The sequence below is a fragment of the Callorhinus ursinus genome, unplaced genomic scaffold (assembly GCF_003265705.2).
Source record: "Callorhinus ursinus isolate GAN/ISIS: 27379988/994484 unplaced genomic scaffold, GSC_fseal_2.0 scaffold1973, whole genome shotgun sequence".
NCBI classification, from domain to species: domain Eukaryota; kingdom Metazoa; phylum Chordata; class Mammalia; order Carnivora; family Otariidae; genus Callorhinus; species Callorhinus ursinus.
The window spans coordinates 1-9108 of NW_027399027.1; the positions used below are offsets into that span (position 1 = coordinate 1).

Sequence of the window (9108 nt, forward strand, 5' to 3'; positions counted from 1 at the left end):
GGCTAGATAAACCCTCCCAGGAAGGAAACGTGGCACTATATCTTGTAATTACCTCTACCGCACAATGTAATTTTGAGAAGGTGAGTCCCTGTGTGCTAATACGAAAATAAATCTAATTTGCTAAATGAAACAGGAAGTCAGAGTAGTATGAACAGTGACTAAATAAGATGAGTGTTATATGTAAATCTATTCGTGGGCATGGAAAGTTTCAGAAGATAGACAAGAAAACATCAATCGGATTCTGCAGGCTCTACCCAATCCAAGTTCTCCCATCAGTGTTCCTTGAGCATAAGCACTGTCTCCCCAGGGAGGAGACCCAAGTGTCAGCTACAGATGACAGGCCCAATGGGGAGAGAACGGAAAAACTAAGGACAAGAATTTGAGCATGTGAAAGGAGAGAGTGCCAGGAGAATCCCTTCTGGATCCTGGGAAGCTCTGAGGAGGAGGGATGATCTGTAAGTGGAAAGAAACCCCTGGTACTATAGCTCCTCCAAATTTGTCCCAAATCCTCCATAACCACCCCTACTCCCTAGCCTGAGCACATCTTGCCACACCATTCCCAGCTGCAAGCTCAGAGTTCAGGACTGCCCAGGAAGGGTGAGGGCAGGTCCTGAGTTGCTGCCTTGGCTGTTTCTGCTCTTTGGAACATGTGGTGTATGGCTTGGTGTTTGTCTCACTCTGGGACTGACATTGAGTTTTGTTCAGTGTTTAGAGGGTACCTGGTGTCCGATACCAGGGTACAAAGCTTATATACCCAGTAGGGAGATTAAGAAACTGACTTTAGAAGAGACAGACCAAAGCCAACGAAAGCAATCATGGACATGCCAATTCTAATCTTAGGAATGTTGGCTCTCAGTGAAGGCAGATAATTTTTTTTTTATTTTATCAAATGTTAATACACTACAGAGCCATGGGCCACCCAGATCAATTTGCAAGTCCTCTTAGGTAGCCTAGGCATTCCAGGACTCATAAGTGCACAGACGATAGACACCCGAGTGCCCCAGCATAAGTATAAGGTTACCCAGCATCTCATCATCAGTTGGCTCTAGAGCCCACATCTATAAGCATGTATGGCGTGTCAAGCTCTGCTCAGAAACCTTCACATCTGTCCTAATTTCATTGTTACACAACCCTCTGGCCTTATTCACAAGGCCACATAGCTGATGAGGTGTAAAGCAGGGGTTTTGTTTGAACCCAGACAGACTGACGAATCCTGAAAATACTCATGCCTGCTTCATCAGTCCCTATTGCAGCCCCAGCAGGAAAAGACAGGGACCTTGGTCTTCCTCACCCAAAGTTCCTCCCTCATGCTCCTGTACCCTATGCCACCTGTCTTTGCAAACAGAACATAGGACCCTCTTGCCCTTGAAACATTTGCACACAGTGAACAGGTGAACAGGTATGAGACTGTAGCTTGTTGCAGCAACTGCCCAGACAAGAGCCCGAGAGTTTCTTTCTGGGGACAGCCATCTTTAATTCTCAAATGGCTAATCCAGCATTTAGGCTTGATCTGGGCCCTGACCAGAGTGGGCAGTTGACCTGAGGCCATCGAGATCTCTTTCTCAGGAATTCACAGATGGATTAAGCAATTCTGGTTGAGGGCAGACTCTTGCCTGGCGTTGGCCATATGGACTGAGCATCAGAGGGCCATGCTACAAAACTTCAGACTGTGGTCATTCTTCCAATAGACTCAGACCCACAACCCTCCTTCTGAGCCAGCTCACCTCACAGAAGTTCTCCAGGTCCCACCTGCACTGATTTAATAAGCAGAGACTCTGAGTGTGAGATCCAAACCATACCTGGCCTGTCACCACAGATCGCCTTGTTCCAAATTCAAAAATCAAGATTTAGGAAACCACAATGACCCCTGACACAGAAGCAATTCCACCCTGTTGGAGGGTGACAGAGGGAAGACAGATTTGCTGGGAGAGTGTTTTGATTGAGTCGTGGAGGGCAGGTAGGAGGAAGTCCAGAAATCATCCCCTCATAGATTAGATAGATAGGTACATAGATAGATAGAGAGATAGAGAGAGAGATAGATAGATATAGATATATTTTATATATCTATATTCATTTTTATATTTATTTATTTCATCTTTATTTTCTTGGGAGTGAAGGACTCACTGGGTCTGTTTGGAGTAGGGTCAGATAAGGAGGCGGCGGTCTGTTCTGGGAGATCTGTCGTCTCCATTTCGTAATAACCCTTTCCATTAGAAAAGGTCTTCCCCTTCAAGATCTCTGTGAGTTGCTATAGTCGCTTGGCAACATAAAATACTTGGGGAGATTTAGTGATAGGTGGGGGAGCAGGTGAGGGTGGGGGTGGGGCTGGGGTTGGAGCCGGTGGTTTGGGTCGAGGTCGAGGTCGAGATGCAGGGGGACTGGGAAGAGGTCGAGGAGGGCATTGGAAGTACCAAGGAGTGTGAGCAGAAGGGTGGGGAGAGGGTTGTTTCGCCGGGATTGATTGAGAAGTCGGATGGGGAGGGGTGGGTGATTGAGCCATGTGCAAGGCATTAGAACCGATCTTGTAAGCAGTCCAGTTCAGATAGGGCCAGGTGGCCGTGTAGACACCGGGGCGCTTATTTCGGGTGCAGGCTACCCCCAGCTTGTGACTACCACGACCACATAGGTGTTCGCCACGTTGTCTCTGCCCATGGGAGGCCCGCCGCTGTCCCCCTGCCCAGAAGGTAACAGAAGTCACTCTTTGTCTGAGCCACTTATCCCCTGACCAGAAGGGCCATAGGCTCTGGAAGGACAATTTGTTCAGTTACATGGCTTCTTGCTGCCATGAACACAAGAGGTATTGGTAAACTTTGAGTTGGTATCAAAAGCTTCAGGTGGATGTGAGAAGGGGATGGATTGTCACGGGTCTACTTGTGAGGAGGGAAGATCAGCGACCCATGTGTCCACGAATGAGGCTTTATGCATGCATGGGCATGTGTGTAAAAGTGGATTGGAAGGTTTTGTATTCCTGTGAGGAGTGTTAAGCATTCTCTTCCAGGGTGGTGTTCGGGTGGTGTGATCTCTGTGTCACGGTGGGATAAAGCTCTCTGTGTGGTGACTGGTTCTTGTAGGGGCCCCAGGTATCACCTCCCATCCTCACTGCTACAAGATGGGACCAGAGAAAGAGTCACTGAAGCAGGGCCCTGAAGGGAGTGGAGTTCAGGGATTCACAAAAGAGGTGTTGACAGGGAAAGGGGCGCCCGAATGCACGTTACCTGGCAGGTGTCGATCTTGCCTTCAGGGTACCCTGCCCACACATTGGTTGAGAAAATGTGCCCGTTTTACCACCGGGGGGAGTTACAAAGTCGAGGACGATGAAGTTCACACGGGCCTCCTGCAGTGTAGGTGCGATCCTGTACGCTACAGGCAGGCGGCTAGGTGGTCAGCGATCACAGAACACATATTTTGGGAAAGTCCTGCCTCCTCCCTCCACGGAACCCCCATTATCCTGAAATGCTCTACTTCAACCTAAAATCCATGAAAGTCAAGCCCCTGGCCTCTCCTCAGACACTTGTGAAGGATGTGGGGTGTTGGAGGCTTATGCAGGTGAAGAGGAGGGGCAGTGCATCGAGGATGAGCAGATGAGGCTGCAGGAATGTATGTTGATGCCAGATGATTATTCACAGCTACAGCCAGGATGTGTCACCTCATTTACACCCCACAGTGATGCCCTCTGTTAAGTGATGTTAATCACCTTGCCTCCAATCAAGACCTTGGAGCACCACTTGCCCAAACAAGCTGGTAGGATGTGGTGTGTCTTGGATTCAGAGCAAGGTTTTGCTCTCTACACTCAAATCTAGGACACACATTTCATTTCCCCACAGTAAGGCTCTAAGCCACCTCATTGCTTTTTATCCCCCGTTAAACCCCTCAGCTCAGTTCTGGACAGGATCTGCTGGGGCTGGGCATATGAGTCCCTCCCCGCGTGCCTCCCATCCGTTTTGAAGTTACAGAGAAGGAGGTGCTGCAGGATGGCCTCCACACACACAGATCTGTCAGGGGCATGGGTGGTTGGAATAACCGGAAGGCAGGTCAGAACATCTTGTACAGCCCCAGAGGCTCCATCATGACCTTTAGGTTAAGAAAATCCCAGTCCAGGCTATGATTCCATCAGCCAACCTCACACGTGGCAATAGGGGCAGCTATCCCGTCTTCATCAAGTGGCCTCCCCCCACCACAGCCACACCCACAGCCCAGCCACAGCCTGGTGGGTTCGTCTGAAATCGCCTGCATCTGGGTGGAGAGGTGGCAGATCACACCTGGAACATAGCAGTGTAGGCCAAGCAGAACCAAGTGGAGCAAAGTGGATGGAGATAGGCACACAGCATTCAGACTGTGTGTTTGTGTGGCTTGGACTGCATCACCAGGCCCTTCAGGTCAACTTTGCATACCACCCAAGCAGGGTTAGTTTTGTACTTGCACTGTCCCCAAGGCAGGGGTGACATGGAAATGACAACCACAACAAGCGTTGTCGCTTATGGTGACCTTTTAGATCTATGGAAGAGCCAGATGACCTGGAAGAGAACAGGATTTTCTCAAGCCCAACACCTTGGCTTTAAATGCTAAAAAGTCCACAAGAACTTGAAATTCAATAGAAAAGGAGGACTACCCCAGAAGCATATCGGCTCAAGGAGGAGGTAGAAAAAGGAAGGTCTGCAAGAATGTCACAGAAATTTGGAGGCTGGGGATTTCTTTAAGACTTGACCTGAACATTGGGGGAGGGATTCACCAGAAGATGGTAGAAATCCCACTAATTTGAGGAGGATTCTAAAACAAAAGATGCCTTGGGTGATGTCCAGGGTGTAGCTGGGATCCTATACACCTTTTGAGGGATAGGACAGCAAAGGTGGCGGTAGGGGTGGAATTGTGGATGGGAACCCTGAGATCAACCCCCCAGGGACTACAAGAACCCTTGGACACTGTGCATATGTTTGGGTGGGTGGACAGAGCAGGGTAGGCCGGCGGGGGGGCCAAGAAGAATGCTCTAGAGACCTCAGCAGAGCTAGGGACATCAATAGCCAGAGGTTGATAACCGAGGTCAGGGAGGGAAGGGACAGCAGAGGCCAGTGAAAACAGGGGTGCCCGGGACGAGAAGCAAACCAATCAGAGAAGGGGGGCAGCCTTGAAGGAGGGAAGAAGATTTATAGGAAGCATACTGAAACTACCAGGTTTTGTCACCAGAAAAGGCTGAGTTTTGAACCCCAGATGACTGAAGTGCCTTTAATTAGAAGCCCTCTGTTTTCCATTATCAAGGGACAGAAGAGCTTTCAGTCTCTCTTCTCATCCCCAATGTGACTGTGTAAAAAGTCCATGTGGTAACCTGTGGAAAGCTGAAAGGCCTAACCTACTCGTCAAACCCTTGCTGCCCACTGCCGGCCTGCCAAGAAGCCTGTGCCCTCTCTCCAGAGAAAACGAAGTCACTCGGATTGGAGGGTCAATTCTCGCATTGTGACCAGTGAGGGTGGGGAGCAGAGGTTCACTGAGGCCTAGAGGGCTGGGCTCTGGGGTCTCAGACTTCAGAGACCACGTGACATGTCCCTTCCACTCACAGATGGGGAAATGGATGTCCAGAGAAGAGTGGATTTGGCCCGCAACCACAAAACCCCATCTCGAGCTCTTCTCCAAGTACCGTTTCAGGGGACAAGCCCCCATTTCCAGAGGTAGCAACTGGAGTTCCAGGCCGCAGTTAGAGCCACAGCCCATACCCCATTCAAAAAATGCCCAGGTTCCCCTGCGGCTGCATGCACCCTTCTACCTGGCAACCACACGTGCTATCAGTGATGAGATTGTGGACAGGGGACTCAGCTGCCAGTTTCTCCCGCTCTAAAAGGGGAAATCAGTGTCCAGCATTCTGGTGGACATCACCACTAGGTACCACATATGGGCCCTGCACTTCAGAGACCACTGGGGGAATGACCAGCAGTGCCCCTACCCCTGTGAGAGTATCCTCTCATACTCACCTTTATGTTTCAAGAATCCCTAGCCAGCCACCCAGCAGGCCTGGGGAACACCAGGTGGGCCCGCCCTAAATTAGGGCAGGTGGCCCATTCAGATGAATTACCCACAGGGAATGGGAGGGGTGATCTTCATGAGAGCGATGTCATTGTGCTCTAAACTGGGGATGTATTTCTCATGAATGATGATTTTCTTGACATATCTCTCCTGTTGAGGCGGCTTCGCTGGCTTATAGTTCCCATACATAATTTCCCTTGCTCCAAAAATCAGTCTCCAGTCATATACTTTTCTGTGGGCACAGAGGCAAGTCAGGTCATCCTCAGAAAGGACGGGCTCTACAGAAACCTCTGGTGACCATGATCCTCAGAGCCCTCCCTCAGCAAGGGCCTGGGCCCACCCACACACGGTCTGGTTGTCACAAGGCCCAGAGACCCGGGGAGACTGCACACTGAGAGCCCCAGAGAATGTCCCTTTCTAGGAACAGCCTTTCTGAAGACCTCCCTCCATGCGCTCGAACATGTACTTTTTGGAGACGAAGCAGTGGGCATCAGTAAGCAGACAATGGGAGTTCAGCAAGTTGCCTCCGCACGCATGATACCTTCGGTTATTATGGGACATGAATACCTGGAGCCTGACCATCCACAGCCAGGCCCTGATTGTTACATCCTGCCCTCCGACGATATGGCCACTTCCCGGTGGTTTCTGCCTGAACCGTAACCCACAGGGGGCACTGCGGAGAGACCAGAGGCACAGTTCAAACCAAGAAGAGGCACAGCCTGACCTCGCACCTGCACGATGGGGGAATCAGAGCTGGGGGCTGGGCAAAGTGGGGCAAATGGGAGTGTGGAGGGTCCGAGGGGGAGCTGCTGAGGAGAGGCACTGTCAGGGCGGTAGGTAAGCAGGAAGCTGCAGGCTTCAGGAATTGGTTTTGAGGATTATGAGTTCTGGGGTCTTGTGGGTGTAGCCCCACGGCGAAGAAAGAAGGCGCCATAGGAAGCAGGACCGATGATAAGGGCCTTAGAAATATGGGAGATCCCGAGGCAGAGGGGGAGCCTAGAGGTGGAGAGAGAAAGGTGTAATGGCTTGAGATCTTTAGAGATAATTTTGGGCGGGAGACTCAGAAAACAGCCACACGGTTCTTGGGGCTGCAGTGTGGGGTTGGACGGTGGCAGGAGGAGGGAGAGTAGCCAAGGCAGGTCCAGCGATCCCAGGTGTGGGAAGCAGCGGGGGACCAGGGGTGGAAGTTCTGGTAACTGGGGAGAGGCCACAAGAGATTGGGGGTACCTTGGGGGCTGTCAGAGTCTAAGGTGGAGGCAGGAACCTAGAAGAATGCCATGACAATACCCTGGGGTCTTTGGGGTCAGCCACAGGAGGGGCACCTCAGTATCTGTGGGAAGAAAGGGGTTTCTAAAATTGGGACTTGATGTGCAAGAGGCAGTGAGGTCAGTCTCTAGGTGAAGGAAGAACACCAGCGTCTGTGCTACGGGAGGCATTGGAGCCCAGGGGTGAGCCCTGGTGTCTCTCGGCTGATGAAGCTGGGAGCAAGAATGGTCTGAGTTGGGGATGTGGGTCACACCCGTGAGACCCAGGGTATTATGAAGGCCCAAACTTGGCCTCCTTCCTAGCCCTGGACAGAGGGAGTCTGGGTGGTGCTTGCTATTCAGAAGACACCCTTTCCACCCCCCGGAGTTGTCCCTGACACTTATTGACACGTGGTGTTATCTTTGGCAACTAAAGACACTGCCAAGGCCAGCAGAATGGCAGTTGGCAGCATCTCTATCATGCCCCTGCTCAGCCTGCCCTGCAAGCCCAGTGCCCTCACAAAGCTCTGTGGCCTCCTGACCAATCAGATTGGCTACATACCCCTCCCCCCACCCCAATAGTCAGGCCAGGCAGGAGCCCTTTAGCTTAACTGGTTCAGGCTGAAATAAGATCCCAGCTTTTTGTACAGGCTCCTCTGCAAACCTCGGCTGATGGGGGCTCATGTGCAGCCCCCTTCCTCTGTCCCAAGGCCAGGATCTTCATTCCCAGTTACCCTTCGAAGGTTCCTTATCATCTGAGGATCCAGTTTTGTGCAGTGTCAGAGTCTGCCCCTCATGCAAGCTGCAACCACAGTTCCTGTTCCATCTCCTGGGTTGAGGGGCAGTTCTGTCTCTCTGTGTCAAGATGATGCAGCATGTCAATGGTCACAGGGTGTTGGGCTCACCAAATTAGTCAATCCTTAACACTGTGTAGGGCAAATTGTCTTTCCCTCAACCAAGTACATACTATCAGCACACATTTCAAACAGCCACTTTGAATTCCTCTAATTTAGGACTACAAAGCCCATCTTTCTATTCATTGCTAAGTATCACAGGGTCTGGTGTTTCCTACCTGAGTGTCTTCCGGTCTCCTCTCTGGGACCTACATGCAGGAAGATGTGTCTCCTATACATAAGGGTCAGGAATTCTTACCACAAACACCTGAATATCCTGAGGTTTCATTTTTTCTGAATGTCTCGAGATGACATGTCACCGACAGGAGGAGGACAAATGCTCACCTCACATACCTACATGTTAAGAAGTTTCACCTTCCTGTAGGAGTGTGAGGAGGTCACACTTCCACCTGCATGAAAGGCAGTGTTCCCTCCCCTCCCTGAGTGTAAGATCTCCACCAGACAATCTGAGCATCAAGAGTTTGTCCCTTGCCTGTCTGCATGTCAGGACACCGCACAGCTTCTTCCTGAGTGTTCTGAGTTTTCGGATTGTCAAATGAGCTTTATTCTCCTACTAATTTTCTAATTGAGTGTCACGCTTTCTCAGCTCACATATTTTTCAGGAGGTCACATGCCCTTAAACTGAATATCCAATAGGTCATTTATATCTTTACTGGAGTATCAGGAGCCATCATCTCCTAATCCTAACCCTAAGCCTAACCCTAACCCTAACCCTAAGACTAAACCCTAACCCTAAACCTAAACCTAAACCTCACCCTCACCCTAACCCTAAACCTAAGCCGTCACCCTCACCCTCACCTTAACCCTAACCCTGAGCATAACCCAGGGCTTGTCCCCAGAGAATCAGGAAGGCCAGCGCTCCAGAGCCCGTGGTAGCTCAGCCAGAGACAACCTGAGCACAGAGCGAGCCCTCCCCTGCCTGCCCAGCCATGCACTTG

At 50.9% G+C, this 9108-nt stretch overlaps 1 pseudogene; it reads right to left on the bottom strand.

The window, feature by feature from the left end:
- Nucleotides 1-2124: 2124 nt before the first annotated feature.
- On the bottom strand, nucleotides 2125-7738 carry LOC112818065 (acrosin-like; annotated as a pseudogene).
- Nucleotides 7739-9108: the final 1370 nt, after the last annotated feature.